We start from the raw sequence: 20,675 nt of genomic DNA on the forward strand, positions 1-20,675 counted from the left end.
GCCAGAATTATAGGCCTGAGCATCTTTTTAGCCCCACCAACATTTCTTTTAGCGTTTCTAAGCTGATCTGTCTCTGTATAACAGAAGGTAAAGTTTTATGCTAAGATAATCACTTATAATTTGATGCTATGGCTTGAGTCAAAGAATATTGTTACAGTGAGATTTTCACAGAACTGTTGGGAACTACACAGGCTGCAATTTCTAACATGTGTTTCCAAGTCATCTCCTTTGGGCCCAAATAGCCTAATTTGTTTGTGCCAACAGAAAATCTCAGAGAATATGGCCAAGGCACTTAAATATCCCAGCAAGTGAAGCACAATCTTAAGGGATGTTAAAATAGTACAGAATACATGCAGTATCAGGACAGGACCCTAACAGTGATATTGTCCAGTTTCTTCATTTATCATAGGAGAAAACTGACTTTGCTTTTTAATGTCACTCCACAAACAAATGCCTTAAAAATTCTGAGATCCCTGAATTTTACTAGAAAACTCTAGAAAACTAGAATTGATCACAAATTCATGTCTTCTTTCAGTTCTCTCTTCTCTCCTCCGACTCCCAAACTGTTCTCTTCTACTGATTTATGTACACAGAGGACTTAAGCACCCCCAACACTGAGGTCTTTTCTGAGGATATAAGCTGTGTATAACAATGTCTGCTTCTTTGCATCTTCAGAACCCTTCTATGGAAACTTGCCTTCCCTCCAGATATTCCTATCAATAATGTAAATGCAAAAGCATGACTTTAGTATCCATATTATGAACAAGAAAAAATTCAGTGGTAACACAAGAACGCTGGAGGCACTTCTGCTGCTTTCTTTGAAAACATAACTCTGCGAGAGGTGGGTGATTTGCATGGTACTTCCCAGGGGAGGAATTGGTACCGACACCTAGAATTCTTGATTCTGTGTCCTGCAGTCCATTTCTCATGTTAGAAGGACACCAGCTACTTGTATCCTGACCATATCATGCAAGGTTCTTTTTTTATGTTTATTTATTTATTTTGGGGGGGGTGGGGAGGCAGGGGCAGAAAGAGAAGGAGAGAGAGAATTCCAAGCAGGCTCTTCACCCAGCACACGGAGCCCGATGTGGGGCTCAGTCTCACGGCAGCAAGATCATGAGCTGAGCCGATATCAAGAGTCCAGTACTTAACCGACTCAGCCGTCCAGCCGCCCAGCAAGATTTTGTCAAAAGGAGTATGTTAGAGAATCAGTAATATCACCTTTGCATTGATGGCTCATAACTAGTTGTAGAGAAGAAAGTAATTCAGTTCTATTTTACTTCTGAAGCGAAAGATATCAAATTCTTAACAACATGATCACAAGGAGATGTAACAGCTATACTTTCTTTGTCCTGATTGCTTTTCCAATCATTTTTTAAGAGGATTAAACAAAGGTCACCACAGTGCTAATGCAGTAAAATCTGGAGAATTTTTGTTTCTCCAGGAAAATAAAAATATGCAGTGATTTTTATACCAGACATTTTGATTATATAGACATTGCATGACACCCCTTAGGGCATGATCACATGCATGGCAGAAAATAAATTAGTCCATTGGCAAAACACTAGAGAAGAATTAAGATTTATAATCCCGATTATTGATCAGGAAAATGACAGCAATATCATTCTCTGCCAAGAGAAATTGTGTGGAGAGAGGAGAAGCTGACAGAAAAGGAACTCTCAGCAATGGAAATAATACAAGATACAACCAGATCTGTTTCCTCAGTACAGATAAAGAAATGAAGATCATTTTAAGGCAAATATATATTATTTTTTTATCTGCAACTTAGACTTTATTTTTTTAACTTGTTTTATTTTTTATTTTTTTAAACTCACATCCACATTAGTTAGCATATAGTGCAACAATGATTTCAAGAGTAGATTCCTTAGTCCCCGTTATGTATTTAGCCGATCCCCCCTCCACAACCCCTCCCGTAACCCTCAGTTTGTTCTCATTTATGAGTCTCTTCTGTTTTGTCCCCCTCCCTGTTTTTAAGGCAAATATAAATTATACAATTTTATATATAGCATAATTTATATATAGCATAAAAGTTTATATATATATAATATATATAAACTGTATATATATATATATATATTACATATATGTATAAATTCACATTACCTACTGTGAAAATTGAATTATCCAAGAGGAAAAGAAGCCCCTCTTCGCCATATACTTTAATGCACCAAAAACTTGTACACCTTTTTGTGTGTCTGTGTATGTATCACAAGTACTGATTCTTAAGCTAGCAAGTGATTCGTTTATATAATAGTTAATATTACTTAACCCCCACTCTTTCTTCCATCAGGAAAATCAGCTTTCACGTTCATACATCCTGAAATAACACTCTTAACTTTAAAAAGCAAGATGAGAGACCATATTAAGTAGTGGTACAAATCAAAATGATTATAAATCATCCAAAGAACTCTGTTTTTAAAAATCTGCTCCTAAAACTTTCTAGGTTGTTTATCCAAACTTTAAACTTTTATTTAAAGTACTGAGTATTATTTTCACCTATATATTGGGAGAAGATACTGTAAGATGAAAGTGTCCATGTCAGTAATTAACTCATTCCATTTTCAGGGGTATCTATCATTCATTGCTGGACCCAGTCACCTTCTTTTTTAGAAATTTATGTTGAAGAAATCATCCAAAAAGTAAAGATTTACAAACAAGGATATTAATTGCATTGTTATCTAAGTAATAGTAATCTTAAAGATTAGAAACTACTAAACATGTAATAGAAGGGAGTATATAATAGCATTGGATATATATGCATTATAATTTTAAACTGATAAGAACAGATACTACACTTGATTTTAGCCAACAGCCCCAAAAGCAATATACATTATAATTTTAGTTTTGATATTTTTAACTCTTTAAAAGTTATTTTATGTACATGGAAAAAAATTCAAAACAGTAAAAAAAAGGGGGGGGGATTTTTCCACCGTGAAAAGTTAATTTTCACTTGTACCTCCTAATTATCCTCTCTAGACGCAACTACATTTATCATTCCAGATATATTTTATTTATATACCAAAGTTATGTATATATATCTACCTTTTGGGTTTATACAAATGGTTGCAAACTATTCATATTGACTATTCTATAAATTGCATTTTTCTGTTGACAAAGTACCTTGAAAGTCATTCAATATAAATAGCATGTAAATATTATTCATTCCTCTTTTTAACTTTTTTTGAAGTAATCACATGCATAAGAAAACGTAAAAATCATCAGTAAACAACTTGGTGAATTTCCAAAAACTGAACACTCCCATGGAACTTGTACATAAATCAAGAACTAGAACATAATAGAAGTTAACTCTGTGGCCTCCTACAGTCACAACCCTCAAAGGGTTACCACTACCCTGACTTCAAATACCATTCATAAGTTTTATCCATGTTTGAACTTTATAAAATTAAAATCATGCAGTGATTTTATCCACTAGCTATTGAAACAATAATGCTGCATAACTAATCCCCCAAAATTCAGTGATTTAGAAAACCAAATAATGATTCTCATTATTAATCAATTTGGGGCTCTATTGGATTTCAGACATTTTTGTTCATTTTGTATGCTAATAGAATAGTTATACCAGGGACAGCAAACTTTTTTGGTTTAGGGCCAGATAGTAAATATTTTAGGCTTTGGGAGCCATAAGGGACATTCTCAATTCTGCCATTGTAGCATTAGAGCAACAATATATAATACATATATGAGTGGATGTGGCTGAGTACCAATAAAACTTTATTAATCAAAACAGGGAGTGAGCCAGATTTAGGCTGTGGCCATAGTTTGCCAATCGTAAGGAGTGGATTCAGATTTCACATAACCTCAAATTTTCAGTGGCTTAATACAACCAAAGTTTTATTTCTTCAGCACAAGTCAGTTAAGCAGGATGTATTCTCAGGGACAGACTGCAAATCAACACTTACACTATCAGCATGGCAATGGGAAGCAAACATGGCTACTAAAACATGGGCTCAAAGTTACCATCCAGAAGTGATGCACACAAACTTTTACTCACCTTTCACTGGCCAAAGCATATCAAATAGCTTTGCCTCACTTCAAAAAGGGCAGGGAAGTATAATCCTCTTCTGTGCCTACATAGAGGAAGGATCCAAATATTTGTGAATATATTTCATGACAGCCAGAGCTGTTGTTGCATCCGTGCAATATGGTGGACTAAGACCCAGCGGGACCAAGGTACTAGAAGAACATTTGTATACATGTCTGAGTGTTGCAAATGACTGTAACTTACCATGTCACTGCCACCCAGTCAACATGATCTCCTCATAGCTATGCCTGCATCCTTATGCAGTATGTTGCCAACCTCCCACACAAAGATCTTGCTGAGGTATATGCTTTGGAGCCTCCAGCCTTCTTCCAAAGCCACAGAAGTCTTTTCAACTGTGCAGAAAAAAAAATGTGGGGGTATAAACACTCTCAGGGACAACCCATGGGATAATTCTAATGTGTGTGGTCCATGGTCCCTCAGAGAGCTACCAGAAGGCTTGAACCCCTGTAATCCATGACCATAAACAGCTAATTAATGCATTTTGTAATTAATTGAATTCTTTCCGTATCTAATTTTTCCACTTCCTATTTCTGCTTCTTAGGAACCCTTCTCAAATTATCTACGTACACTCAAGGAATTGTTCTGTGTTTTGCTTTCATGGCAACAGAAAGCCAATTTCTAATTTCTAAGCCAATTAGAAAGCCTACATTCAAGATGGAATTCTAGAATTGGATCACTTACCAGTCAAAGGGCCTCTGTTATATTCTTACTCTATTCATCTTTATGGCCTCTGTGAAAAAAATTATATGTATTATGACTGGTGATTGTGGATTACTATAAACCTAACCAAGTTGTAGCTCCAATCTCTGCTGATGAGACAGATCATCACAGATTTTGACACTTTGGATTTTTGGCTATTGGTACGGTGAATGCCAACTGATAACAGCGAATTATTTTCAATATCCATAGGTAAAGAGGATCAAAGCTATTTGCCTTTACGTGGAGAGAATAACAGTACACAATCACTCTCTGGCTCCAAGGCTGCCGGCCCTCTTGCTCTTTGTCACAATATACTCTATTGAAATTTTGATGATCTTGTCATTCTGTAAAATATCTTGGCCACTGTATTGATCGCATAATATTAATGCCCTGATGAGGATATCATCAGAATCTAGATGGCCTGTAAAGGTAGGTAATATGCCATAGGGTTTACATGTGCCCTACAAGATTCAGCATCTTCATACGATTCCAATAATCTGGGACCTGTTCTGATACTCATGTAGGGAAAAAGACTGGATGTTGAACTTTTGCCCTTTATCACTGAGGAAGAGATACCACCCAGGTTTGGTGGTTTTCTTTGGGTTGTGGAGGCAGCATATAGCATATTTATACCTGGTGCTTGGATCTATGTATTGAAAATTCAAAACTCTGTCAGTTTTAATTGTACAGAGCAAGAGAGAACTTTGCCACAAGTTCAGATGATATGATCTGGCAGGTCTAATGGTGTTGGAGGTATCTGTGGTAGATAAGATACTGTATAAAGCCTCTGGCTGACTCCACTAGGTAAGTCACTGCAGAGAACACTAGGGTTCTCTGCATATGTTTGAGAAGCAGCTCCTGGCAAGCTACCTGGCACAAGTATTTGGCAAATGCCTAATCATGGGACACCAATTGACTAAAAACACACTACAGTACATTAAAAAAACTGGGTATGCTTAAATTCACCAAGTTATAAGGTTGCACAAATCCAATCATAATCCATCTTACAATAAAAATTATACATTCAGAATGTGTCATTAGCAGGTCCAGATGGCCCCCAAAATGAAAAGAACAGATGCCCATATCACCAACATCTGTTGTATTGATGGCTTTCCCCAGTGCACAACCATGGCCTCCCAGAGTATTCCCTAAAAAAAAGGAGGAAAAAAAAAGCGTTGCTTCAAAAACGATTTAGTTCAATATGTTGGTGCAGAGATGCGTTGACCTATAGACCTAATCAGGAATGACCTCCAAGAATCATGGTGGAAAATCTATTCATAGAGCCACAGACAGTAGACTTGGTCGTCACTTTGGTATGAGGAGAAGTAATCTCAAGTGAGAAGATACATGAATAAATGACGTGAAGCAATGACTTGGCTGATTGGTAAGGGCCAGGAAGCAACCACAGTGAAAAACTGAAAACAAAGAAGAGGAAAATAGACATGTGATGGATCCATGAAGTCAAAACCTACCAGAAAAGAAAGCACTCAATAGCTAGATAGGTTAGGTTTGGAGGTAAATATCAGGCAGACTCTGTCCTTGGCCAGTTTTTTGTCCTTGCACCATTGACCCATACATGGAGAAGCTAAGGTGATAGAGATGAGGCTAAGTGTGAGCCCAGTGACTGCTTTTCACCAAGGCTCTTCCTCATTCATGTTCAACTACCTTTTGCTGCTCTTAAATATCCAACCCTGCCAGCAGCAGAGACCAAACCTGAGCTCTCAACATGGTATCATAATGCCAGGAGGTGAGCCAGCCACTCGGGGGTAAAATCTGTTATATTAGACCTCTTCTATCTTAGAGGACCAGTAATTCATTCTTACCAGAACTGGTGCTTAATCAGGATATGGATTTTTCTTATACACCCCCAATGTGTCTGCCAGTACTATCCTGAGAGGGTTTGGAGAATGCTCTGAATGTTACTGACATAGAATCCCACAGAATGTAAGCTTGAACTTAAATGACCTATTTTATTGCAAAGTCGGTGTGAAAAGGGACATCAGTTTTCATGGATGGATGGAACTATTTCTAAGTTCCGTATGTTGTTCCATTGATCAATTTCTCTATCCCTGAGCAAGTACCACACTGTCTACTGCTTAATAATAGGTCTTGATGCCTGGTAAAGCAATCCTACACATATATTCACATCTTATTCTTTGTTAGAAATTTCTTGGCAGATTTTGGCCTTTGAGTCCTCTGTATAAATTTAAGAATCAACTTACAAAGCCCCAAGTAGTGTTCTTTTGGAATTTTGATCAAAATATCATTAAATCTATAGATCAATTTGAGGAAAAATTAAATATAATACCAAGGCTTCCAATTAATGAATGCACATATATTTCTTTTTTTAGATTGTTTTATAACATATTTTAATAAAATTATTGTGTTTTTTTCATTCCTGTCTTGCACAAATTTTGTTCTACTTATTTCTTTAGCAGCTTCATTTCCAAACATCTTTATTGTTGATAATAATTATTATATTAATTCCTATGTTCTTTATACACACATATCTTCTGTGAATAAGAGAATTTGTTTCTTTCTCATTCTTATACCTCTGCATCTACTTTCTTTCTAAGTTTTAGGATCTAGTGCATCTAATACAAAGATGAAAAGATATGATGATATTAAACATTCCCTAGGAATTTTTTTAAGGTTTCACCATTAAGAGTGATGTTTTTTGTAAGCTATCTTTCATTTAGTTAGAAGTGCTTTAGTTTTCTAAGAATTTTAAACATGAGTCAGGGTTGAAATTAAGTTATTTTTACATTTATTAAGATGATTATAAAAATGTCTTTTAAAATATGTTAATGTGGTGATTACACTCCTCATTAAAATGTAACTTGACTTCTTGCATCATAATAGAGACAGTTTATACCAGGGGATTGGCTACAAAGGTGATAGAATAGGCAGAAGCCAATGGGACAAGGAGGCACCTGCCCTGGGGAATACTCAGTGAAAGTGGAGTCATGGCAAGGCCAGCTAGTGACAGCTGGAGACACAGGAGAGTCATTTGCTGCTAGAAAGTCCATCCAAAATAAAGCCAGGGAGAAGCATCCTGGCTTTCCCTATCCTTCTACTCTCCTGTCTCCCTTCCAGTGCCTCCCACTGGCTGAAGCCAGCCAGAAGCCAGCAGATGTAGGAATCTTTGAAACATAGGTGCAGAGTTTGGCCGCCTGTAGTGGTCAGTTGGTTGCAAAATTCAGTGGTACTTCAAGTAAATAGAGACACATCCAGGGGAGTTTGTAATTTTTTTTTGGGGGGGGGGATATTGCATTAGGCTGTTTTAAGGAGTTTTGGATATAGGATCACAATTGAGATTGGCTTTAAGATTATGCTAGTTTCATGGAATTAGTTGAAATGAAATCTCCTCCATTTTCTGGAGGAGATAGAATAAAATTGGAAAGATCTTTTCCTTCAAAGTTTTGTAGAATTTGCTGGCAAAATAATTTGAGGTGTGTGACTTTTCTGTGAGATTATCGTTAATACTAATTATGTTTCTTGGGTTATTATAAGAGTAGGCTTGCTATTTCTTCTTGAACATTCTATAAAAATTTATATTTTTCTAAAAATTTGCCTATTTGATCCAAGTTTTCTAATTAAATGGCATTGAGTTGCTCACAGTATTCTCTAACTGTATTTAAATCTCTCCTCTATCTTAATTATGTCCCCTTTTGTTGCTAATTGTTCATTTATAGGAGATTTTTCTGTTTTATTATTCTTTTGAAGAAAACAACTATTGAAATTTTGAATATCTGTAGTATCTTTATGTTCTAAGCCATTGGTTTCTAATCTTTGGCTTACTTAGTACCCTTTTTATACTTTCTTTTGGTTTATTTATCTCCTAAAATGAATATTCATGACTCTCAACTTCCCTCCATTTACTATTAGTACTATATTCAACATGTTTTGACTTGTAATTTCATTTTACTCAGTTATAATTTTATTTTACCCAATTCTAACTATAATTTTTGTTGTGATTTTTTTACTGAAATATGAGTAACTTAGATGTATATTTAATTTTCATGCATAGAAATACATGGAAATCATTATATAATCTTGCAATGGTAAGAGATTATTTCAACATGATGACGTAAAAAATACTAAAAGAAAAAACTGATAGATTTGAGTACATCAAACCTAAAAATTTCTTAATAACAAAAAACTTTGTCTATACAAACACAAGTTATCAGAAAACTTAAAATAATTTATACAAAAGATAGGGGTGCCTAGGTGGTTCAGTTGGTTAAGCATCTAACTTCGGCTCAGGTCATGATCTCACAGTTCATGAGTTTGAACCCCACGTCAGGCTCTGTGCTGACAGCTCAGAGCCTGGAACCTGCTTCAGATTCTGTGTCTCCCTCTCTCTCTGACCCTCCCCTGCTCATGCTCTGTCTCTCTCTGTCTCAAAAATAAATAAATAAAAAAAAATAAATAAAATGAAATGAAATAAAATAAAATAAATAAAAATTTTAAATATATACAAAATATAAATTTTAATATCTTTAATATAAAAATCTCCTACAAGTCAAAATGAACATAAACACCCTAACAGAAAATTTGGTAAAACATGAAAACAGACTCCAAATAAGATATAAAAATGACTAGTAAGGAAAAAATCTTATTTAAATCACCTAGATGTCAAATTAAAATTAAGATAATATACATTACTCCATTTTATCTATATTGTTGAAGCCTTTTAAAAATGAAAATATGTAAAGAATTCTCATATATCCATTTGAATGTAAATTAGTTTGATTTCTCAGGAGGTAAATGTAGTAATATAGGTAATATATATCAGAACCTTGAGCATTGTGTACAACTTCTAAACCAGTAATCCATCCTTTTAAATAAAACTTAGGGGAAAAGTAATGATAATGAGATAATTAATATCTTATTGGCAAAAGTGTCCATCGCCATATTTAAAAACAAAATGGTCGGAGGAGCCTGGGTGGCTCAGTCAGGTAAGAGTCCTACTCTTGGTTTCGACTCAGGTCATGATCTCAAAACTCCTGAGTTTGAGCCCCACATCGAGCTCTGCGCTGACAGCACAGATTGCACTTGGGATTCTCTTTCTGTCCCTCCCCCACTCGTGCTCAAAATAAATAAACATTTTTTTAAATATTAAAAAATTAAAAATTAAAATAAGATGGGAAGTTCTACATACAAGTAATATTAAAACATAAAAATATTGGGCAACATAAATTTTCGGTGCTCAAGTTTCTATCTGAATTACTTCATCAGCATTTATTCACCTTTAGCATGGGCTGAACCTCAAAAGCAGTTTTGTTCATTTTTGTATTATATTTATGGGTCTGTTTTATAAGATGCACACAAGTTTGCAGACCTATAACATCCAGGGGAGTAGAATCCTTTTATTATTATGTAGTGATCCTCTCTATCCTTAATATGTTTTGCCTTAAAGTATATTTTTATATAGATGTAGCTATCCAATATTTATTTTGGTTTCTGTTTTCTTTATGTATCTTATTCCTTCATTGTGCTTTCAGCTTTTCATACTATACATATACCACTCATAACGGGATAGACATGTAACTTTTGAAATCCCCTTGAAAATCTGTCTTTTGCCAGTAACATTAGTTATAATTATCATACATAATTGTACACTTATCATTGTCATTACTTTGGAATTCCTTTCATTCCATCTCTTTTTGGTTTTTTTCTGCTCCACTTTTTGGGGAACAAGAAGATTTTGGTTTCATGAACGGGTTTTGTAACCAAGCCGCCTAGTTTTCAATCTGCCACTTGGTAGCTTTATGAAATTTTGCGTCACACTTTCCTACTCTATAATATGAGGATGGTCATCAAGCCATAAAGGTCATCAAGCCACTTTGTGATCTAGGTAGTTCATATGTATAAAGTGATTAAACCAGCCTGGGTTGTAGGAATCACTATATGAGTGTCAGTTACAATTAGAATTCTTTCTCGCTTACGACCTCTTCATTTTGTTTGTTTGCCTATTTTATCTTCCATGTTTTTCCTCTACTGGTTTGAAATTTAAGCTCCCTATTTTTCTCTTTCTATTATTATTATTTGTTTCTTGTGACTACTGTTGAAGTAGTTTTCATGAATATTTAACTTAAGAAAGGTGAAAACCAAAGTAAAGCCTTTCTAAAAAACAAGATTTGTTTCCAGAAAACAAGTTTCTAAGATTTTAACTCTACTCACCTTTCCCCTGACATACATACCGTTTTTGTCTAATATTTGAATTTTCACTTTTTATGAAAATCTCAATAATTGGACATTAATAATATTTTATACAGAGAGAATTTCAATTCATATATTTGTTTAGGATATTCTTCTTTGTGTTTTAAAGTTAATATTCCATTTTCTTCAGACTTACATTGTTGTATTTAAAATATATGCAGTTCTTTCAATTGTCCTTCTTTTGTAACTATTCCACCTATTATGTTTTCCACAACTTTTACTATAAATTTTACATACAAAATATATAATAATGTGCTTAGATTTAAGTGTACAGTTCAATGCTAACAAATATATATGTCCGTGTAACAGCCACTCCCAAAATTTCCTTCTCCCCAGACTGCCTTCTTCACACCTTTCCATTCAGTCTCCCCCAACCCCGTGCCACATAACCACTGGTCTGGTTTCTATCAGCATTGATTAGTTTTGGCTCTTAGAGAACTTGATATTAACAAAATTAAACTCTGCATTATTGTGTATCTGACTTCCTTTATTAAATATAATACCTGTAAGAGGCATTTATTTTCTTGAGTATATCTTCAGTTTGAGTATATCTTTCCATTTATTTTTTACTGATAAGTAGTATTCTATTGTACAGATGTTGTTTATCATCTGTTAAACATATTCTTATTGCTAGTTTCTGGTTATTGTGAATAAATCAGTTATTAACATCAAGTACAATTCTCTTGGGGATATGTGTTTTCATTTCTCTTGGTTAAACTCCTGGGAGTTGTATTACAGAGCAGTTGGGTTGGTATATCTTTAAATCATAAGAGATTTTGGACTGTGCATTACTTTTCTTGTAATATCCACATCAGTGTTTGTTACTACAGTTATTATAGCCTCATAAATTGGGAGAGTGTTCTATTTTCCATTTTCAAAAACACTTTGTATAACAATGGACAGTATTCATTTGATAGGATTCACCAGTATATCTGGGTCTTGACTTTTCTTTGTAGGGAGATATAATATTACAAGTCTAATTATTTTAATAAATGAATAGTTTTCAGGTTTTCTGTTTCTTCTTGTGTAAGGTAAGTAGAATTTTTCAACAGATTTGTAAAATTTTATTTGATCTGCTACATGGAACTTTAGACAATATTCTCCTATTCTTATAAGGTATGGAGAATATGTAATGATATCTTCTCTTTCATTCCTATTAGAGGTAACATTTTTCTATGTTTTTTCTCATTAGTCTTTTGAAATTTATTATGGCCCCAAGTACGGTATGTCTGTCATTGCTTCATGTGCACTTGAAAAGAAAGTATATTTTTCAGTTACTGGGTATGATGTTCTGAGGTCAGATCTTCTCTGTCATTATTGATTTCTTGTCTACTTGTTCAAACCATTTCTGAGAGAAGAGTCAACATTGCCGACTCTAACTTTGAATTGGTCCATTTTACTCTTTAGCTCTGTCCGTTTTGCTTCATGTTCTTTGACATTCCTATATTAGATACATGCACATTTAAGACTATATGTTTTCCTGCTGAATTTACCCTTTCACCAGTATAACATTTCCCCTTTTTTCTCTGCCAATACTTCTTATTTTGAAGTAGACTTAATTTGATGCAAATTTAGCCTTTATGTTTTTATATGTTTCATGGTTTTCACATATTTAATGTTTATGAGGCATAAATTTGTCATTATTTTACTTTAAGCCTAGTTGTGGTTTATAATTCAAAGTGTATCTCCTAGAATGTATGTTGTTGATTCTTACTTTTTTATACAATCTGCTACTCTCTGCTTTTTAATGAAACTGTTTGATTCATTTACATTTAATGTAGTTATTGACATATTTGGAGTTTATTATGCCATATTTCTGTTTCTTTTCTATCCGCCCCATCTACTGTTGTCCTACTGTTTCTTTTTTCATGTCTATTTTAGGTTAAATAAATGCCTATATTCATTTTCTTGCCTATTCTACTGTATACAGAGCATGCAATAATATAATTTGGGAAGGATGATCAGTTATAACAAGTCTGGTTTAATGTCTCTTTGTAAGGAATGTTGTGTTTTATTAAAATGGGAAGTTAATTTTCTGGCACCTTTAATGATTTTGCTGAAACTTAGTTTTAGGTTTTGTTAAGAACCATCACAGTTACTTTGGGACATGATCGTTACCCCTTAGGTATAACTGTGCTGAGATATCAGCTGAATGTCCACAGTAGTAACAAGGTCCTTCACTTATGGTTGAGTCAGGACATCAGTATTTCCTAGAACTATGCAGCCTTTTGGTTCCACTCCCAACATTGAGGCAGCCACTCTCTCCCAGGCAATCCTAGGAAATCCTAGGATTCCCTCTCTCCATTGCCTCCTCCTTTCTGGCAGCCGTTCTGCACATTTTAGCTGCTTCAGTAGCCTTGAAATCTGTTCTTAGCCTCCTCATGTCAGTGAGACCCTGATACTCTGCTTTAGCTCTACTCTTCTCTGTTGCATTTAGGAGTCACTTTCTATGCAGAGAGCTAGGGTAAATATGGTGCTTACCTCAGGGGTTTCTTTTTGTCTCAGGGATGACAGACCTGAGCTATCTATGGTTTAATATCTGTACACAGTTTCATACATTCTACCCAGATTTATAGTTCTTCATAGCAGGAAGCTAAGTCCAACACTTAGTTCTTACATCATGCCTGGAAACCGAAGACTCCTTTAACAGTGTTTTACCTTTTTGTCGTCATTATATATCATCTTGCATTTCTTTTTATTCATTTTCTTTAGGTGTTTTCTGAAGCTGTGGTTTCATATTTTTCATCATAGCATAGCTGGTAAATTTTCATGTATTACCCCTCCAAATATTAACCCTCTTTGATTCTCTCTATTCTTACCTTCTGGAACTCTTATATATATGTTAAGATTCCCTACTCTTACCCCATATTTTAGCTGATCTGTGTTGGTGTTGCTTGCTAGGTGAGGGATACCAATCCTTTTACCTCTGAAAGATCTGGGGCTTTTATTGCCTTGCAACAGTGTCCACTCTCATAATAGCAAAATAACTAGAAATGTGCAATATTTGTTGTAACAATGACATAATATATGCAGTTTTTATAATAACCAGAACCAAACAAAAATCTAGAAACAAACCAAATACCTATCAGTAGAAGAGTAGAAAAATTATGTAGTATTAAGAATGGAATCTTCTACTTGAGTGACTGTTCATTATCTACAGCTACAACTTCTATACGCTTAGTGGAAATCTAAGTGAAACAACAAATTTCAGAAAACTAAACGCAGCATGATATCATACATCTAAAACTTTAAAATAAACAGAAATAACATTATATTTGGGGAAGGATAGGATGGAGCTGTTCACAGCATGACAATCCTCCCAATGAAATGAGTGTGAAAAGCCAGATACATTATAAAATTAAAATATTTAAATAGGCCATAGAGCTATAGAAGCAATGAGGACTAAAGGGAGTCAATTTCTAAAGAAACAGGGGTGAAGGGAAGTCCTAGGCTATCCGTACAAGCAGTTTTCAGTCCTAAGCGTATGATAAACACTAAGTCTGGTCCGGGCTCAGACAGGGCGCTACTCCTGGGGAAGGGGAAATGCACAGAGATTTTGGTTATTGTGAGGGATGTCTTCATATTTTCTTATTCCACTCTATAGTTTTGAATACATTTATTTAGATGTTTCCTATATTTACTACAGCACTCTATTTTTACATACATTTTGACAGTTTATAAGCTGTCGGTCTTGACAATTTTACTTCATCTGTTAACACGCTCATTTTGTTTTCTCCTTTAATTCATGTAAATGTGAGAAAATTATTTTAAAATTACGAAATTGAAATCACTATTTTATAGAAAAGATATGGTGCACAGTTCAAGCAATAGATTTTAGATCTTCCCTGAGTTCTAATGTATCAGATTTTGACTAAAATTGCCTTGCATTTATAGATTAATTTGAGGAATATTAGATCTCTATAACCTCGTGTAACTTGTAACTCAGATTTTCATATCCTATATTATTTATTTCAATAATATTTTATAATTTTGTGCAAGAAGATCTTACACATCTTTTGTTAAGTCTGTTCCTCAAGGCTTCACAGTTTGGTTCCTAGTATATAGAGGGTTGTGTTTTCCACTAAATTTTACACTTATTGATGAAATGTAGGAATATTCTTAAATTTTTATGTATTTTTCATCAATAATCTTGATGATCTCCTGTTAGTTATAAATAGTTATATTTATATGTATGGGTCTCTTGCATTTTCTCTACAGATAAGTATATCATCTGAAAAGAAGAAATTACAATTTGTTTCTTCCCTTTCAAAATATACATTGCTTATCTTTTCATGATTTCATTTCATTTATTGTTTAGAATCCTGAAGAAAATGCTGAATAACAAGGATAATAGAAATCACTCTTATCTTTCTGATTCTAATGGGAATGCTTCTGACTTCCAAGAGTCAATACAATACTTGTCATAAGTTCTGGGTAAATGACATTAACTGTTTTCAGCAAGTATCATTCTATCAACTTTTGTTAAGAGATTATTTATTTTTACTTAGGAACTGATGTAGAATTTTTTTACATTGCTCTGTTGTATGCACTAGAGATACAAATCCTAATTCATTTGAGGAATGTCGTCCACTTCTTTGTTCCCTTTGAGTGTGACAGTTTTATCTATTTCCATTTTCCTAGTAACTTCTTTCCTTACTTTTTTCTTCTTCAGGATGCTGTATAGAGGTCACTTCCCCTTGGAAGCCATCTTGGATTCCTTGAGTCTCAGTTGACACTATCCTTTCTTCGTCCACCCATATCAGACTATATACTTTCCCATCCTTACACTTATCACTCGTCTTGGTTGTCTATCAACTTGTCTTCATCCCCACTTGTCTGAAAGAAAAGATTGGTTCTTGTTCCCAGTTGTATCTCTAGTAACTAGGACAAGGTCTGACACAAATTAAGGTCTTAATATTTATTTAATTGACTAGTTAATTGCTTACAGTGTTTTCCTGGTTTGTTTTAACACTGAGGTGGAGCATTTGATTAGTTTTCAGCCTAAATTATAATCACTTTAAGCTTTGATAGAAGAAGTTTGGCCCATTTATGACTAAAACCAGGGCCATCGTATATAAGATATAAATGTTTGTGTTGAGGAGGTTTTTGGGACCTCTCTGTGAGAAACTGAGAGGAACAGCTTTCTAATTTCTCATCTCAAATATCTATATTTCTCAACAGCTGTTGTTGTGTTTCTGGTTTTGTTTTGTTTTTTTTTTTTTTGAAAGAGAGAGAGAGCATGTGTGAGCAAGTGGGGGAGGGGCAGAGAAAGAGACTCTCAAGTAGGCTCCACACTCAGCATGGAGCCCGCTGGGGCTTGCTCTCACAACCATGAGTTCATGACCTGGGCCAAAATCAAGAGGCAGACTCTTAAATGACTGAGCCACCTAGGTGCCCCAACAACTGGTTTATTTTAATCTTATGAACAGTATGACACATGAAGCTGATTGTGTTTTCTATTTCACATTGTTTGGGAATATTAGAACCAAATTGCCTCTTAACTTCTATGATATTACAGTATCATTGTGTTCATTAATTTAATTCCTGATTTCCTTTGCATATGTACCTTTATTTTTCTCTCTCCTCAGTATCATTAAATTATGTTTTATATTGCTGAATTATATGTTTCCCTGTAAACTACCTTAAATCTGTTTTTTAACCAAGCAAGATAAAATATTATTGGCGTAATATATCATTGAAGGAATTCTCACCACTTCAACCTATTGTAAATTCTGCTAACAGACTTGTTTTTCAACAATACATATATAATTATATCTTACTCCTGTTTAAAATACTTCAGTGATTTCCTATGATGAGACACAAACTTCATATAAAGGTGCACATAGATCTTTAAGACACTTTTACTCAGTGCAGTCTTGACATAGGATCATTTAAGTGTATCATGTCTGCATTTGACTAAACCATTTGGAAAATATACAAATATATTTGTATGAAAATGTACTGGCTTACCTTTTCATCAAAATTATAAAGCAAGACCTTTTCTTTTCACAATAGCAAGCTTAGGGGTAGTTAGTTTTATCGTTGCTTGTTTATTTTGTTGTATTTTGATTTTTTTACACAATGATAAATATTGGACTGCATTTGGCAAGTAATGGAAATGCTACAAGATTTATATCATGTTGCAAAAAAGGAGAGGGCACAAGACAGAGCATAAAAAAAATGTAACTATGAATTGTTCAACTGCTGTCTAAATAAATAAATAATAAAATTGTAACATGTTATGCACAATGTAGCAAATGTTATCCAGAAGTTAACTCAGAATCCAGGAAAACTGTACCTACAATCCTCAAGTTTGAAACAGCTTTAAATTAATGACAATGGGAAATTATTTCAGAAAAAGATAAAGAAGATTTTCTGGATTCACATCTGATCTTCCCCACTGTATCACCCCCTTTGTTTCTCTTCCTATTTCTAAAAAAGAAGAATTATGTCAATTCTAATAGATGCAGATAATCATGGTTTGGGGAAAATAACTCTGCTTTACAAAGACTTACTCACCACTGGCTTGGGAAGAAATTATGAGTTTTGTAATGAAATTCTATATTCCTTCGCTAATGCACCAAAATAGCAAGTCATTTAAATCTGCCTTCCTAACAGTATCAGATAATAGAAATATGTTGCAGAGCATTTTGCAGAACATCCGTAAGATGGGAGGGTTAAACTTCCTTAGAGATCAATTGATAAAGATTTTAATTTGGGAAAAGTCATGAGCAGTGACTACAGTGAAGACAAGGATGGGATAATTCCAGTTCATATCAGAATGAACAATTATATAATGTAACAATTGAAGAGATACTTTACATGTGTGCTTGTGTGATTCCTGGGCTGTTTGTTTAAATACAAGATGCATTTTAGTGCCCTTCATATGTATAGACATGGCTATCCAACAAATATTCCCTTGGTCTATTAGGTGTGCCATAAATCATCTTTAAAATTAGGTACAAATACAGTTTCTGCCAAATTAAATGCTATATATTGGTAAGAAGGGATTGTCATATACACATTTACTTGTGCTGTCTTTTAAGTCATATCACAATTTTCTCCACATGAGAAAGATTTCTAAAATAAACCTTTAAAAATTAACATTTATTTATTTTTGAGAGACAGAGACAGAGCATGAGCAGGGGAGGTGCAGAGAGAGAGAGAGGAAGACACAGAATCCGAAGCAGGCTCCAGGCTCTGAGCTGTCAGCACAGAGCCAGATGTGGGGCTCAAACTCACAAACCGTGGGATCACGACCTGAGCTGAAGTCGGACACTTAACCGACTGAGCCACCCAGGCGCCCCTAAAATAAACCTTTAAATGTAATTGTATATACAGTTGACCCTTGAACAACCTAAGGGTTAGGGACACCGACCCCTGCACAGTCGAAAATCTGTGTAGAACTTTTGACTCCACAGAAACTTAACTACTCATAACCTATTGTCAACAGGAAGCCTTACTGATAACAAAAGTAGTCAATTAACATGTTTCTATGTTACATGTATTATATACTGTATTCTTACAATAAGGTACGCCAGAGGAAAATAAAATGCTATTAAGAAAATCATAAGGAAGAGAAAATACATTTACAGTACTTTACTGTATTTATGAAAAAGCCCAAGTATACTCCAAATAGATTTTCATATATTCTAACTAGATCGAGAATAAGAACCTGGAAGTCTTGTTTCATTGTATCCCTTACTATCTCAACCTAAACTGGACTACATTGCCAAATAGAACTGCTGTAAAATGGTTAATAAATTCTAATTAGATTAAGTTGTGTTGTAGTTAACTCCATGAAGTTTTGCCTTTGGCATTTCCTTTTCTTACCAATGCTATCCGGCAGCCGACCCCACCACCAGTATAATGAGATCGCTTTGCCAAGAGCCTTCAGCTTGGTGTTTCTTCAGCATTTTCTAGTCTATTCCAGTCCAGATTATATATATTTGCAATCTTTGAAGAATCTGATGCTCTGGAATCTTTTGACCCCATCCTGCTCCACATTTCTTCTCACCTCTGATGTCACTTCTTCATCTGTCACTTGAGCTCCACCTTTACCATCCCTGAAATTCTTCTCTCATTTCTTGGCATTCTTTTGAAGAGCTCATCATTATGTGCTCTCTGCCCTATGCTCATAACTCTCATCATTATCACCTCTGCACTGGTCCCTGTCTTGGCAGCTAGAGTCAGACACCGGCCATCTTCTGTATTTGTCCAGCTGAATTCTCAAATGGGCATGTTCCAAACTAGCCACACCATCCCTCACTGTGCAAAACTTGCACCTCCCTGCAGCCCCCACAGGGTGAATTGTGCTGCTGTCCACCTCTGTATCCAAGGGAGAAGTCACCCCTCCTTCCAGTGTATTCTACTGATCGTATTCTATAAGCCCTATGTCACCTTGGTCAGTACAGGGACCTGAATTTCCCTGGACTTTCGTCTTTGCTTAAACTTTCTCAGACCATAATCTCTCACCAACTGATTTTTAAGGGAGCTTTTTCTCCTTTCCAATCTGTTCCACAAAATTCCAACAGCCAGTTTAATCAAGAAATGAGCATTTCTATAAAATGCTCTATTTTGGGGGTGCCTGGGTGGCCCAGTCAAAGCATCCAACTTCAGCTCAGGTCATGATCTCACGGTTCATGAGTTTCAGCTGCACGTCAGGCTCTGTGCTGGCAGCTCGGAACCTGGAGCCTGCTTCGGATTCTGTCTCCCTCCATTTGTGCCCCTCCCCCACTCGCTCTCTGTCTCTGTGTCTCTCTCTCTCTCTCAAAAATAAATATCAAAAAATTTTAAAAACAAACAAATAAAGTGCTCTTTTTTTTTTTACATGTCTAAGTTGGGTGTTCTTTTCTGTATTTTCTGTGGTTTACCGGGTCCTCTTCTTACATCTTGTGTGCATGCTATGCCTATCAGAAGAGCAATGTATAAATAGAATTGAACGTTGTTTCCCATTTTAAACCACCGTTATTCTTCAGGTATCACGTGTTCTCGGCACCACTAATGAAGAGACATTATGTTTAGCCATTTGAGCTCACACCCAGAGGGGCTCCCTTACACTTCAGCATTGAATTCAATCTAAAAGCATACTTTCATTTGTCATATGTTTGCTTGTCTGTGTGAGACCATGTTAGTTAGCAGGGTAGGGAAGTCTGAGGTACCCTACAGTCTTTGTTCTGTCCTAGGCCAAGTGTCAGTTTCTGAGTTAATACTTTCATAATCTGAACACCCAGACTGAACTGGGTATTTACTTGGTCCTAAAGAAATGATAATGAAAACCTCCTTAAAACCAAAATTCTGTGTCTGTGTGTGTAAAGTGTGTGTTCAAAAACTCAAACTTGCTTTTCATAAATTTAATGAAATTGATTTAATAATGGAAACATGTTTCAAAAGACAACCCAAGAGTGAGGCACCTAGGTGGCTCCGTTGGTTAAGCATCTGACTCTTGGTTTTTGGCTCAGGTCATGATCTCATGGTTTCATGAGTTCAAATCCCGTGTGGAACCTGCTTAGGATTCTTTCTCTCCCACTCTCTCTGCCCCTCCCCCACTGGCATTGTCTCTGTCTCTCTCAAAGTAAATAAATAAACTTAAAAAAAAAAAGACAATCCAAGAGTAGCAGATAAATTTTTATGACAGTGGTGAGGTATTTTTTAGTTATTCACATTT

At 35.1% G+C, this 20,675-nt stretch overlaps 1 pseudogene; it reads right to left on the minus strand.

Annotated features, from left to right (window-relative positions):
- Window positions 1-2,748: 2,748 nt before the first annotated feature.
- Window positions 2,749-2,846, minus strand: LOC115519635 (annotated as a pseudogene).
- Window positions 2,847-20,675: the final 17,829 nt, after the last annotated feature.

This window comes from Lynx canadensis, chromosome B4 (assembly GCF_007474595.2).
Source record: "Lynx canadensis isolate LIC74 chromosome B4, mLynCan4.pri.v2, whole genome shotgun sequence".
NCBI lineage: Eukaryota > Metazoa > Chordata > Mammalia > Carnivora > Felidae > Lynx > Lynx canadensis.